The sequence below is a fragment of the Coturnix japonica genome, chromosome 4 (genome assembly GCF_054131305.1).
Source record: "Coturnix japonica strain WE chromosome 4, WE-NBRP24, whole genome shotgun sequence".
In the NCBI taxonomy this organism is placed as follows: domain Eukaryota; kingdom Metazoa; phylum Chordata; class Aves; order Galliformes; family Phasianidae; genus Coturnix; species Coturnix japonica.
In genome coordinates, this window is record NC_140666.1 from 55,389,247 (window position 1) to 55,405,125 (window position 15,879).

At 37.5% G+C, this 15,879-nt stretch overlaps 1 long non-coding RNA gene across 3 annotated transcripts in view; it reads left to right on the top strand.

Moving 5' to 3' along the window:
* The window catches only part of LOC107313573 (uncharacterized), an 85,816-nt gene extending 71,771 nt beyond the window's left edge, over positions 1-14,045 (top strand). For 2 of the 3 annotated variants that reach the window (XR_001555066.3, XR_001555067.3), the window contains one exon: positions 11,689-14,045. This is a non-coding gene — a long non-coding RNA (uncharacterized LOC107313573). The remainder of the gene's footprint in view (positions 1-11,688) is intronic. The other variant, XR_014945384.1, reaches the window with a different exon arrangement.
* The last annotated feature ends 1,834 nt before the right edge of the window (positions 14,046-15,879 follow it).

Sequence of the window (15,879 nt, forward strand, 5' to 3'; positions counted from 1 at the left end):
ATCCACTACTGTTCCTCCACTACAAAAAACCTAAATATTCTTCAATAGAAAAACAATAAATTATGGAAGAACACAGGTTTCTCTGCTGTATGGGAAATTGGTAATCACAGCCTGAACCTCTGATTAATCAGCTGAGACTAGTGTCAGGTCAGCTGTGGGAGCACAGGTGAGAGTAATTTAGCTGTGCTCCCAGAAGGGGTGGAGCTTGACTCCACCTCCTCTAGACCTCATTTAAGAGCTGACCGCCACTAAGATTGCTTCCTGGTGGAGATTGCCTCAGCATTTCCTAGTGAAGACATCCATATTGGTGAGTTTTTTCTTATAAATAACCTTTGGAATATCTGTTATCATCTTTGTATCACTCCACCTTACACTCTGCACACTGGTAGAAAAGAAATATTTGTAATCAAAATTATAGTTATTCCAAGTCCATAAGGTCCAGGACTGAGACAGAAACCTAGCAGTATGGCAGTTTATTTTCTAGATAGCTTCTATGTTTGCTTTTCCTGTTCTGAGGTCTTTAGGATCCTATATACTTTTGTGGTGTCCTCACACTAGGAGACTAAAACAGGAGTGTCTGATTTTTCTTATCAATTCACCAGTGACTGACACTCAAAGTATACTTGTGTGGCACAGTATTGTAGTATTAGATTGCTCATGGGGTGGTTTGAATCCTTATTCTTTCCTATCTAACTAGATCCTCTGTCTGTAAGCAGGTAAAGCCTAAGCAATCCAGACTTTTAATAAAAACTTGGATTGTAAGTAGGTGGAAAGTGGGAAAGAAGGACTAAACCTATCTTAAGTCTAATACCTCACAAGCTATCAAATTATCTAGAGTCCCACTGATGTATATGAGATATGTTCTAAGGAAAAAAAAAAAAATTAAAGAAGAACAAAGAGGGTCACCCACTAAGGTTGATTTTTGTAACCATTGTATAAGATTTCTGTTTGAGACTGAAAGTGCATTTAACAGTCATGGTCTGTCAGTGACCTTATATTTAAGAGCAGAGAAGTAATATGGGATTGTTGGTAACACGCTATTTTACAGGACATCAATAACCATGTGTAAGAAATTACCATAGAATTACAAAGTTATTACATGGCTATTTGTGGCTTTGCCAAATTCAATGTTACTTGATCATCCTTAGATTAATGGGGTGTTGATCGGGTTTGGCCATTTACCTCCATTCTAGGTCATAAACCTGATGTTAGCGGAACCAAGTTCCCAGTCTAGAAGTCATAACATTTTAAATCTCTTTCCCTCTGCAATAATAGGTTGCTGTTGGGAGATATGATAGGCCCTGTTCCAAGTAAGAAAATCACAAATTGCTCTGATTCTTAAATGCAGAGATAGTTTCAGGTATCTACTTTCAAACAGACCTGATCAATACCTCTACAATAAATGCATGTTATCTTATATTCCCTACAGTCTGTAGACAAATTCTCAGGATGGGAAAATGCCTATTTCCAAACACTATTTATTTGCTTTCATTTAGAGAACACTGCTTGTCACTACCCTATTCTGTCCTTTAAGGAGCTAAAGTTCATTTAACACATAACTTTTGCAAAGATATTATTCTTGCAAAAAGAAAAAAAAAATTGGACTTTAAGGATTTTATGCTGCCATACATATACATATGTTTGCACCTGTGTATTTCTCACTCATATATACCTATGTCCAGCACATACACATGCATATGCACAGATATGTCTTTATGGTATTTAACATTTGTTCATTGATGGTATAAGAAACAATACGCAAGCCAGAGATTTAGACCTGTGCAATTCCATTGTCTCTTCAGGTTTTGTTTTGCGTTTTTAAAGAAAGGTTAAGCTGTGGACCTGAGGCTTTGGCAGTGAGGGTAGACATAATCTGCAGTTTAAGCACTGAAGGCAACAGACTGCTCCTTCCTGGCCTTCTTGTTCCAGTCTTTCTTCAAAACCTCAAACAAAATCAGAGCAGGTTGAACCCGAGTTCAAGACTGTTTAATTTATTTTACACTGTTATCCATCACAGCCCTTAACTGACCCCCTCTAAACAGAAGACAAAAACCAAGAAATGTCACCATCTTCCATTTGAAGAGTTTAAAGGAAAATGACAGACTTTAGGTTAGATACAAAGTTGAAATTCCTATGTGCTTAGGTTGGCTTTATTGGTATACCTCACAGCACCAATAAAAAATAGAACAATTTCTAAGAAACAACCACAATTCTAGAAGAGCTTGACCTTTCCTTTCACCTCATAGAGTAATAAGTGAAAATGTTGTGGTCGTGGTGCCTTAGGCTCATTTTTTGCTCACTTTACAAAGTTATAAATGACTATAATGCACAGTCTGGGTCATATGCAGAGAAGTCGTCCCCATATGCTAGCCAGCAAGGGTCATCCCATACCTTATATAACCCTTGTTATGGTCTGACACATGAGAGAATCATTTTCTATTTAATCAAACATGAGCTGTGAAAGAACAGGCAAGAGATTTTTTTTCTCTGAAAACACTTTCCAGAAGAGCAGCAAGGATTCAGAAATGTGTGCATAGTCTTCTCTGCTTTTAGTCAGCTCTGCCACTGGTTCCCTCTGCCATCTTGAACAAACTAATTTCTCAGTATCTTTCCCAAATGCAATAATGCTTCCCCTCTCTATATCAGTGAGGGAGCTAATCTGCTAATGTCTGTAAGTCACTTCAGGCCCTCAGATGAAAAGTTCTCTTCACACTCAGATTACTACACTCAGGGCTGAAAATAATCATTGATATTCTCTGTATATACTGTTTATAATTTAAAATACAAACAAAAAAGCCATTTTCCTTCTTGAAATGTAGAGCTCTGTGCTAATTGAACATTCTTCCCTGCCTCTACAATCTGTAATGCTGTCAAAATGATGGTCACTTTTCATATTGATGTGGATGCAATTGACAATTTCTCTTCCCTGTGTCTATAACTAAATAAAAGGAGCAGAGCCTTATATAATACCCCACAGTCTCTTTGCCTTCCCACAGCACTGTACCCTTCTCTGCTGGAAGGGGCTCTGAGAAGGCAGGGCTCTGGCAGGGCTGTTCATGTAAGCCCTGGTGTACTTTATAACAAAGTACACCATCCTCCTGCAAGGGAGGTGTCTGTCAGCAAATCTGGCATCTCACTGCCAAATGACCTGCTGGTGTGTTGCTGCAGACTATTTCAGGAAACAGCTCTTTCCTAGAAGTGTTAATATTGGCACCCTATACCTGATTCCTTCTTGTCTTTTAGCAAATTATTTCTCTTTTATTTCACCAAATTCATCCTCAGTGGAAATTAGAAACACATATTGCCATACTCTTGAAAATTCCTGAATAAACCAAAAGCTAGGTGATTTGTATTTATAACAGCATCATCCATCACTCCTTGAGCTCTACAGCCCTAATTCTTTGCTTCTCTTCCATCTGAAAGTAACCTTGGGGATTAACTGCAGGTTATAAAATCACTCCACATATGTTACTGGTGATATTAGGAACATGGTGATTTTACTTACTTAGGCTTGACATACTGTGTTATCTGAGAAGTACTGTTGCCAGATATGGAATATTTCTGCCTCTGATTTGTATTGTGCAGAACTTAAGATAGTAACACTGAGGAAGGTGGGCAGATTTGACACCCACCCCCCACACTCCTCCAAACTGTTAAATTATTTCAGTTTTGAAACAGCAGACCTTGAAAAGTTAAGACATTGCTTACTGGAGCCACTTGCATAGATGGCAGAATAATTTGAATGTGGTTTAGGCAAATTTAAAACCCATGTGCAAAACCTGTTTGATGTTTGCATCCCAAGAAAACAAGAATAAATCCTGCAATAGAATGTTAGCTTGATAATTAATGACAAGATACAGGAATTAAAAAAAAAAAATGCAGAAAGAAGAGAAATAGACTAATTTACTGCCTAGTGGCTGGAATCCATGCCCATTGTAGGGTATTTGAAATTAGATGATCTTTTAGGTCTTCTCCAGCTCTAACCATTTTGTGATTCTACAATGCTCTAGTTACACAAAAACATTTTCTTGGAGTTCAGGTTATTAAAAAAATTTTAGAAGTCAAGCTGAGCTGTAAGTTGTTAAAATATAAAACTAATGTTCTAGTGCCTCTTAATTTGCCTTAACTTCCAAAGAGAAAAGAGAGAGAAGAGAAAAAAAATGTTTGAGAAGTAAGTAGCAAGAGTAACACATGCTTAAGACTTTTTATGAGAATGAACGCATTGAGTATGAGACAGGAGAGATGATAGAAATGATAGTATGGGAAAAATATGGCGTGACTGGATGCAGAATTGAACATGGAGAAACTTGAATCAGAGGAACATGATAATATCCTTCAAGCCTGTAGGGTTTGTTTTGTTTTTGATGACATCACACAGTGTTGCTCAGCTTCATTAAAAAAGGCCGCATTTGCATGCAGAAAATTTGTTCAAAGACCAATTACATGAGTCACCTTAGAGGAAAAACTTAGGATTGTTAAGCTGATTCCTGTTTTGCCATCAGTGAGTTCTGAATTTTCTCTACACTAAAAAAGTTGCTCCTTGGAAGCAAAAATACACACATCACAATTACTATGGAACAGAAGAATTGTAGAATGGCTTGGGTTATAAGGAATCTTAAAGATCACCTTGTTCCAAATCCCACTTCCACTAGATCAGGTTACTCAAAAACCTCATTCAGTCTGGCTTTGCACACCTTCAAGGATTAGGCATTCACAGCTTCTCTTGGCGGTCTGTTCCTGTGCTTTACCACACACACACAGTGAAGAACGTCCTTCTAATGTCTAATCTAAATCTACCCTCTTTTAGTTTTAAGACATTATTCTTTGACCTACGCTTTCTGAGAGAGAGTCGCTCCCTCCATCTTTTCTGTAGACTTCCTTTAGGTACTGGGAGGCCACTGTAAGGTTTCTCCAGAGTCTCTCCAAATTTCTCAAAAGAAAAATCACTCACTCTTGCAGAAGGGAGCTGCTTTTTCAGAGAAGGTGCCCCAGCCTCGTTTAACACCTTGAGAGTGGAGGAAATTCATCATATATGTACTTTTGCTGTACCTGTGATTCACACCCGAAGCAACAGCTTTGTCAGTCTCAAGCATTCTGCTGCTTTTATGAGACTGACTGCATTTCTTTCTATTTTCTTTATTCTAAAACAAACCAAAAAAAAAACTACAATAGTTACATTTGCTTTTATGATATCTTTAATTAGGACTTTCTTGCTGTAACCCATATAACAAGTGGAGGTCTGTTGTAGTGCGGTTTCTCCACCCCCTCATCTCCTGCCACATTGAGAAATGTGTGTTTAAGAAAGCATGTGCCTGCTTACTGACCACCTCAGATTTGAGGAAAGAGGGAGGTTCACAGGTGCTGTGCTGACACTTGTCTTTCCATGCACTCACGGGTCTTTCCACCAACCACAAAAATGGTGCTTTCTGATTCACTGAAGACTCTAAAATGGCTTCAAAATGTCTTGACAGACTCTAAGTTACCTTCAGTGATAACTAACTGTGCATTTGGTATTTTATTAGAATTAGGATGCCAATTTGCATAGTCCATTATAGTCTCAATTTTATGCTATTCCCTGTTCTCCAAGATAAGCTTCAAATGGAAAAGTAATTAAAAATATGATGTCATGCTCTGTAAGGCAAAAGTGGAACAAACATGAAAAAAACATGATGAAATTAAATGAGAATTATTATCTATTACAAAATTTCATATAGCAATATATATATTTACCTGTGAAAATATGTATATGTGTTGGATCTTGAGCACCATGTGAAAGAAAGAGGGAAATATCTAAAAAAAATAAAAATAAAAAAAATCCCAGGCATATTTTATGTAGATTACAGTAATAAAATCTCAACTTCTGCAAACATCAGAATCAATGTTAATGTAGGGGTCTGACCTAAAATTCACTGGAGTCTAGGGAGAGATTTGTCCTGAGTTCAATGGGCTTTGGATTAGGTCCTGCAAGAACAGCCAAACCCTGCAAAAATTTGTTCTGCCAAGTTCAAAACCAGATCTTTGAATACAAATAAAACTGAACCTCAATATCATCTCTACTTGAACCTAAACCCAAAAATTTATTGCTTTGGGTAGAAAGAGCTGAGATTTCACAATACCTAAAAAGCGCCAGTTCTCACATTTCAACAGAAATAAGGAGACTGGGTGGAGCTTTTCTGGTTCCATCTTTTTACTTTTCTGAGACATACTGAAGATAAGACTTCTCATGCTTTGGTGGAACTTGCTTTCTGTTCCCATGTGAAACTGGGTTGGAACTTCTACCACAATTACAGTTCACAGAGAGGGAGAGAGATGAAAAATGCATCCTTCTTTTATTTGGTTTCCTCAGAGATTATAGATATAAATTCAATGCCCAAAAAGAAGGGAAACTTTTTTTTTTTACCCTCTCCACAACTTTTTGGATCGCATCTCCCCCTACGCGAAAGTCAGTTTAATATTTTTGGGAAAAGGTGGAGGCTGGAGAGTTGTGGCAGTATTTCATATATTCACAGTCCTGTGACTTTAATTGCTCTCTTTTTTTAAAAAAAATTAATTTTATTTTTATTTATTTATTTAACCTCACAGCATTTCCCTATACCAATCACTAATCACTGCAAAAGCATTAAATCCTCCATTTAGTCCCCCGGCTCTGCAGAATATTCTTAGTGTCCTCAGGGGAGCAGCAGTAGTCATCACAACTCTACAGGTATTCACTCAGTGAGTGCTTTCTATCTGCTTCATACTAGGCTGTTGAGTACAGCCCTCGGGCTGAACTGGTACAAAATCATATAGATGTTGTCTGGTATAGCTAGCCATCCAGATGCAGGATTATTTACATATCACAGCAATGTCTGATAACGTGGGTTTGGAGATCCTGTGGGAATGGCTTGTCTTTCTTTCCATCACTGCTGGCTTAGATGAGTATTAAAGCGTAATGGATACCAGCATGCCTTGCATTACATGAGGCAGAGTTTTCTAAACATCTTTTCTCGTGGTATTCTTCTGCCAATAATACTTTAATTGAAATTAAATAGCATTATGAGAGCACAGTAACTTGGCTCACTGTACTGCACAAACATTTTTGTTTAGATGAGACGAAGGAACAGTGATTGTACTTTCGCGAGTCAGAGTTAATTCTCAGCATCATCTATCTTTTGCTTATAAATGAAGACTGAAAAAAAATGGTTGCTGACTTTTTGTTCTGAAGAGACACAGATATGGAAGCTTTTCTTCCAGCATTAACAATGTCCACCACTGTACTGTCAAAACATGTATAACCAGAATTATATCTGTGTAACTGACAAAGCGATATTGTGATTTTCTTTGATAATTTAAACACAAGGTAATAATGGAAAAAAGAAACAATTTTTTCCTATCCCTTCCATTTCCTTATTACTAATAGTTAAAATTCATATTTCGGAATAATTCAGCATAAATTTCTTAAAAAGTTAAGGAACAAAAGAGAATGTGCTATATATGATGCTCATATACTTTTTGGTAGCAGAAATATCTCAGGAGGTGGCAAAGCAGGTTAGATTCTGTGACAAAAATGAACTGTCATTACTACTAAAAATATTTTTGCTGACTTCAGAAACATATATAAAAATAATTCTCACAAAGGCTCTCTTAATTATGTGTAATATTGTAGCCCTCAATCCCACCATAATACCTTGGTTTAACATTCAGAATCTCTACAATTTTCCAGTTTAATAGATGTATAAAAATGCGTATACAGACATAGTTTTGCTGTTTTAAATACAGGCCACAATTAATTTCTTTTGGTTGAAGCACATATTATTTTAATTAAATCAATAGTGAATATAATGCTTCTTTCAAGCTAACATGAACAAGCATCTCCACATACATTGAATTCATAGACTTACTTCACTAAGTTCAGAAGAATTCCATGATCAATTTACCAGGTCTGGTGTAACACAAAGCATACAGTTACTGGCTAATGGGCTTCAGAACATATGACAACTAATGAATTTGTTGTCTGCTTCTTCCACTCTTATTTGCCAGCTAAATTATCCTATCCATCAGGTATATCTTCATTAAAACTGAATAACTGCTGATTAACCAATCAATTATTTTCATTGAGTAAAAGGGGAGTAGAAGGGCCATTGAGGACTTCTGTTCCAAAATTATTATTTATTTATTTTTATCTCTCCACAAATACATGGTTAATTTCACCCACAGCTACTTGTTACCGTTTCAAAAGCAGAACCCGGTCACTACATTTAAGCCAAGACAAGTGGAAATAAAGAGGAAAAAATAACACTGTGGAGCTAATAAAACACACTACTAACAGAACTCTGATTATGAACATAATCCCTAAGATTCCTAATAAAGCTATAGTAAATTTCCACAACTTCCAAATACCAGTTAAGAACCTATGCTCCTGAGACCTATGTAGATGTTTACCTTGCGAAAGAATGCATGGGAAACACTTTTTATCTTGAGATAATACAAAACCATACTATGGGAAAAGCATAAGTGTATGCACTTTTCAGATTAGATACAGCCTTCAGACAGTGACAGGGTGGCAGTGAGGTGCCTAGGACCTTCTTGTTCTCTCCATATTGATTTGCAAATTACTCCTGCAAGAGGAAGCAAGCAATTTCTATAGGGAAAGGTACTTATTAGGTTAAATGATACCTTTTTTGGGGGGGGGAGGAGGGAGGGGGCTGAGTAGGGGATCTGGGATCATCATGGTTTTCAGGAACCCAAAGCTTTTGGGCAGTCAGAGAAGTACATCCTGGTGAGGTCAGGCTGTTCCTTCCCGGCTGTAGCAGCTGGTACACTGCTGCAGCAGGATTTGCTTCCAGAACATCCCGAGCACAGCTGCCGTGTGACCCTGGCTCTGCAACTTGGAAGTTGCTTCAGTGCAGTAATTTGCTCAGAATTAAAAAGGGGAAACTCAAAAAACCTAGCAGACAGAGATGGTGTCCAAAGGCTTAAAAAAAGAGAACTTCTTATGGGGATTGAACTTTCTGTAGCTTGAACTACTTGGTTTTCTGTGAAGACTGTTGATTTGCTGCCTTTTATTATTTTAATATGTCTCCATTAAACTAACAATGCATTAGGAGCCAAATCCTCAGCTGGGATAAATCATCTGATTTATCAGCCTACCTCTGTGACACTCTCCCTGCTCTGGCCCACAGTGTTAAATCCCTCTTCAGCTTCATCAGTACAGCCTTTTCCAAGTTAAAATGCAAGAGACAAACAGAGGAAAAGCCTTTTCCTGTTGTTGCTGATACTGCTCAGAGGCTTAGCACAGCTTTTTGGAGCTAAGGATTTAATTGCGGTGTTTAATCTTAGAGGTATTTAAGTCTTGGATTCTGCTCATTAGACAGATATTTTCTGCTTCTTTTCCCAAAGCCTAAACATCACAAAAACAAGAATGCATCATGCTGGAGCCTCAAAAACACTCTCTAGACATCTCAGCTAGACAATGATGCTCCTAGATGTGATTTTTAAAATCTGAAAATAGGGTTTCTTAGAATCTCTGCCAAAGCACTTTAGGGCCTCTTTCTACCAATGAAAGGCATAGCAGTCTGTGACTGAAAGAATGTGAAAAACAAAAGGTTCAGGACATAAAATGCTTTTACCCCAAGTGGCCTATCAAAATAACAAAATAATTATTTAACATTTGTTTTTTTTTCTAGCATGCACAATGTTGTAAGCAGTTATCTGAGGCAGTATTGTGTAGCTCCTGCTCAGAGAGCTAGCAGGCCTTTCACCATGCTCTGCATGGATGACTACTGAGAGTTGGGAAAGATTCTTCCTAACTTGTACCTCAAGGAGAAATCTGATCGAAAATGGTTTTGTTATTGCTTCATTCCTCTTTATACTTTAAAAGCTCATGAAAAATGGGACCAAAACATATGAATGTGAAATAATGACTTTCTGATACCAAACAACCGTGGATAATCCTATTCTTCTGTTAAAAAAATGTATTTAAAAACTCCTCCATTTATATGAATCATTATTTTTTACAACTAAAAAGTTTTATATATATATATATATATTCTTCTATTTTTAATAACATGAGCAGAAATGAACTTGATAATCTCATTTCTCTAATTGGATTGTGTATCAGAGCATACATTCAAAACTGTTACAGCTACCTGTCAAATCACTGGCAGATTCTTTATCTTTCTAATTTGCTCTAAATGCTTGAAATAAAGTTATTTCCAATTTAGCCGCATATTTCCTTCATGTGGAGAAGCCCTTCACTAATTCCCAGATGAGTTTAAAGTATTTGGGGCATGCTGAATGTATTTCTCTTTTTCTGTCAGTGTGTATAAACTGAGGTATTTGATACTGAAAATCTTCAAATATTCTTTTTATTTCTATTTTTTCTTCAATATAAAACCATTAACTTTTCGTGGCCCTCTTTTCATGTCCTGACTTTTTTCTTTTTTTTTTCTCATGATTGTACAGGCTTGTTAAGGATGGTGGGCCTCTCTGCATTTAATGGATAATCAATCTGAGTATAATTGCTTTGGATTTGCACTAGTATATATAGTAGGAAAGTCAGACTAATTATATCACCATCTCTCCTCAAGCTTCCTTTTGACCTACTCAATACTTTGGAAATTATGCCATTTTCTGCTGTTATTCATTTCTCAATTCTACACAGAAACAAACAAAACCTAGTTATCTCTGGTGAGGTCCTGCAAATTATAACCTTCCACCCCCAAATGATAGCTTAATCTTTCAGGAAACAGCACTGACAGAGAGTATTAGACCTTTGGGGGATAGCTGTGCACTGTGGCATGTGACATTGCACAAAAAGCCACATGAAGGGATGCAAGAAATCTCTGAATACTAACATTAGCTTTGCTTCTGATTTTTTTACATTGATTCACGCAGAAAGGTTGTAGTGCATCTTGCCTCAGGTGTTCACTCTGAAGATCTCTCAGGAAGGTAGGCTTCATTTTCAACTGATGGTACAATGGATACCTTATAATATATTTAATACCACTCAATGTTGCACACATAAAAAATGAATGTAGGTTTAGAACTACACAGTAATGTGCCTTGACTTCTACTTACTGCTAGCTGTAAACTCTGTGGTGAAGGTGGAGCAGCTGAAGGCGAGGAGATATATCTCCTCCCCTGTGGATCATGCTTGCATGGAAAAGCAGGCTACTGGCAAATCCCAGACACAAAACAGGAACAATCTGGGCCATTCTGACCATGTCTCTCTGTCCTGTCATGGACCAAAGATGCACACTCTCGGTGGTGATACCAGCCAACATGACCCACTGCCTCCAACACGGTACACTGGTGGTATTGACACCAGGTGGCCCAGCAACACAGCAGTTATTCCCATGCTGAGGAGGAGCAAATTTCTTTTCCTTTTACTCCAGTTATTAAAAAATAACACATTCCCAAAACTAAGGAGGGAAATTGCAGGCCCTGGAACATAAAAGATCTGTCAGCACTTCCTGGCGTACAATAGCAGGAAGACACTGCTATAGTTTCTGTGGAACCTGGATGGCCTGATACAATACTGTGAAAGAAATACACTGGGCATTAGTGATAAATTTGTATATAACTCATAAGATTTGTGTTAAAGGACAAATAATGCTTTATCAGTTGTATTATGAAAACGTCTTCTCAACTGTGCATAAATAACCCTATTGTTCTTTTTGTTTGTTTGTTTTGTTTTTTTTAATGAAGGTACAACTGTGATCTTCACTGAATAAAAATTACACTTATGTGTTCATGCTTTGTTTCTTCTCTCACGTGTACCCTTACTGAACTACTATACCTGCTACAGAGAGAAGACATGCTGTGGTTATCTGAGCAATTTATGTTCTGGGACATCACCAGTGAACCAGAAAACTGAAGATAAAAGAGAAGGAAAACCAGATGTGGATGAGTGTGTGTTGTATATGCATAAACAGACATCAAAATGAAGGTATGCCATCACAGAGTTGTAGGGGTTGGAAGGGACCCCTGGAGGTCCTCAAGTCCAACCCCCCTGCTAAAGCAAGTTCCCTACAATAGATTGCATGGGAAGGTGCACAAACAGGTCTTGAATATCTCCAGAGAAAGAGACTCCACAACCTCTCTGAGCAGACTGTTCCAGGTCTCTGTCACTATTAATAGTTCTCCAATGGTAATGTCCAATGCTGGGTTTATGCAAATTTCCCAGCCTCTCAGAAATATTTTACTCCATCCACATGGCTGTGCCACACAGAACCAGTTAAGGGATCCTGTTTCAAACTGCTAATCTCTCTAACCTCAGCAATAACCTGGTGATATACTATGGTATGTTCCACCTTGATGTATCCTGCAGATTGACCATGCAGAACACAAAAACAAAGTTTAATTTATTCTGTTTTTAAAACCATAGTTTTATTCTTTGTATGTGAAAACCGTATGTAGGAGCCCAATCCTGTCATTTGACTTACAGGTCTGTCTAGGTATGCAGTACTGATCGTTTTAGCCATATGTTGACCCTGAACTCCCTGATTTAGATCATAGATGATCAGCCTGGACCAGCTCTGAACATAAAAATGAGTAGCTCACGCTTACTCAGACGTATGCCTGAATCTGGTAAATAGAAGACCACTGTAGCAGATAGGTTTTGCCAAGGAAAAGTCTGCAATACCCTTGGTGTCTCCAGCTGTGATATGAAGCATGAGTAAAGAGATGTATCATATAGGAAAAAATAAAAAAAAATAAAAAATGGGAATTTTATTCAGTTTCTGGTAACTTTGCTGGATATTTTGTAACATTTCAGATCACAGAAGTATGTGACTTTTTGGGGAGAGTCAAAATTCATCGCAAAGATAACCAGAAGGGGGGAAAATGATTCCAAATGCTATTTAGTCTCAGTCCCATGCTCTTTCTGACATAAGCTGAGACATAAACTAAGTGGACCTGTAATTAAAATTACTACAGGAGCAAAGCAAACAAACACTGATGCCTATTAGAAACATCCAATCTTGATGGAAAAAAATTGTACTATGATAAACAAAACACTTGTGAGTACCTTAAAAACTAATGACAAATGCAAGATTGTAAGGATCAACAATAAAAATCAAATGAAAAAACCCACCCAAAACTAACGTTCCCTAAATTAATGACAATATTTATAGAATAGATCTGAGCACAGACCTAATATTTAGCTTTATTTAAATTTTGGCTCCCAAGAGAATTAAAAAACCAGCTGGTATTGTTGATCTAATAGCGCCATGTCGGCTTGAGCAGACAGTGTAAGAACTGTGTGAGGTTCAATGTCAACAAGCTATATACTAGGAAAGATTGAGTTTACTATTTTATTTTATGTTTAAATGCTGTGTTGTGATGAGAGTGGAATTAGATGAAATTCTAGAGCAAATATACAGTTTGAAGCTTAAACCCCAATTTGTTTAGTCCATTTAAGCAAAAGGAGAAATATATATCACCCCACTCATTACCACCAGCTGAAATGTATATTCCAACATCAACACAGAGAGTCAGCTGGCTTGGCTTCTGGAGCTCATGAACTATGTATGTTCTCAGTAGTTTACTTTGGTTTTCAGAAGAAGTCTGTAAGACAAAGTTACAAACAACAACAGTGCAATTCTAGTTCATTCTTCAATAGTCACTTATTCAGAGTAGGTAATTCATGATTTGATTTTCAAAAACCTTATAAAATTAGGCTACCCATGCAGGTATCTATTCATGGATTAAAAAAATATATATATATTTTTTTTGCACTGGGAAAAGCACTTAACAGATTTTTTTTTTCTAAACAAATATTTAGAAATGAAAGAATGAACAACAACAACAACAAAAATAAAAAAGTATTCTATCCTCATATAATTAGCCAAGATGATAATTATTTTCACTTACTAAGAAGTATACTATTCAGTCCAACTCTCCTCCTCCTTTCTACATGCTACATATTTATTATCTGTTTCTTTAGAAAATGTTTTTGGGTGCTTGTTCATCTTGAAGGACCTATATGAGAATCAAGATGTTTTGATTATGACATTGATGTAGATTAAAACCAGAATAAATCATAATTTCTGATAGTCAAAAAATCATGAAGTGCGGAGATTTCTTCCTTTGTGAACCTGCATGCAGTTTGTTTTAGTTTTGGATAGCTGACTGCAATTCATAGACTTTTCCTGTGTCTTTTAAATTGGCAACCAGTGAAACACTACCCGAAAATGAAATTAAACCCTGAAGATTTCAAAGCTTTTTGGCAGAGAGAGTTAGAATACATGTCCAGGTAAAGCATAGTCTCTTGAAATTTGCAGTCTGATCTCTAGAAAACATCTTGGTAAATTCAGATGGAGCAAGCTGGAGAATGGTGAGTAAAGGATAGCTGGTCATTGTGAAAGTGAGCAAGGGAGTCAGGTCAGCCATGAATCAAACACAGAACTACTGTGCTAGCTTCCAGTAACTGCTTCTCTACACTGCATTCACTCCTTCTCTAAAAAAGTATTGTACTCGTGTGCCATCATTAATATCTTAATCAGGTACTCTGAAGAGATAGTAACACACCATGAAGAGCCAGAGGAAAACAGAAAAGATGAGTACAGGGATGTGCACGCAGTCTGCAGTTATACAAGAGAGCAGCTCGGATGATCGCACAGATGATGAGAGCTGTGCAATCACCTTAGACAGCTTTATAGCTTGCCAGTATATATTTATGTTTCCAAGTTTATATGCACACACACACACATTAGTACAATGGCTGCTGACAAACTAAGATCTGGTTTATTGATGCCAAAATTGATTCCAGATTGCATGTACAGAATTCCACATAAACATCTTACATGTCCAGAAATTGTGGAATGTGTAGGAGGGCAGAAGAGCAGCTAGCCCTCCAACCCAGCCCAGAGCACAAACACAAACACCCAAAGGACTGCCTGAGTCACACCATACCCAGGAAATCATCAGTAGTAACAAATGTTTTGAGTGACAAATCAGATGAGGGGGTCTGAGCTGCCCCTCCTCCCCATGTCAAGAGAATGGAGTGAAACTCAAGGAAGGAAGTCTCTGTAATGCCCCAAACGCCTCCAGCCTGGAAGGAACTTTCTTTCCATCAGCCTTTCCAACCTGGCTTTTTTCCAGCTTATAAGGAGCAAATGTCAGAATAATCCTGACACGGAAATCCCTTAGCCATGCTCTAAGGTCTGTCTGCACACTGGAATAAAAAAGTGCAAATGTACGCACCAATATGTAACTTCCCTAATTAAAAATAAAAACCAATATATAGTTCTCCCCATCAGTAGTCTCTTCAGGCCCACCATTATGCTACTGATATGACACGCTGCATGGCATCTATCACAAGCTGTCTAGCCTGGCTCTTCTTTATGGCCACTCATACTGAGAGCTCATAATCTTTTACTAACATGCACTTTTAACATAAAATAGAAATAACAGAATAGTGCTTCTATATATATTCTATATAATAGTGACTCAGCAGTGAGAAGGTCTTGTGCAAAGTGCACAAGAACCACTTTTCCTGGCTAGCTTAAAGGTTGCAGAGGAACAAGGACAAGGCTGACAGCAATATCTCAAACTCTGGCATCTACAGACTGCAGGGAGTTACTCAGTGTATTAAAATGCATTTCTGTCTAATACTCATAACCTGTTTAACCATCCAATCACCTTAGCAATGAATAAGGTGATTTTGGATGGAGTTATTTTAATATAAAGGTTGTAGTACTGGCACAGGGAGTACAAGATAATCTGCCTGATGCTCATATAAGACTTCTAGACGACTTCCCTATCACAAAGAAATTGGTTCCTGCCAAAGTGGGATCTTTACCTTTTTACTGTGCAGTTTTTCACTGCAAGAAAGACAGCTTTGTGGAGACAGAAATAAAGAGCAAGAGTTAATATGACCTTGTAGCACACTCAAGA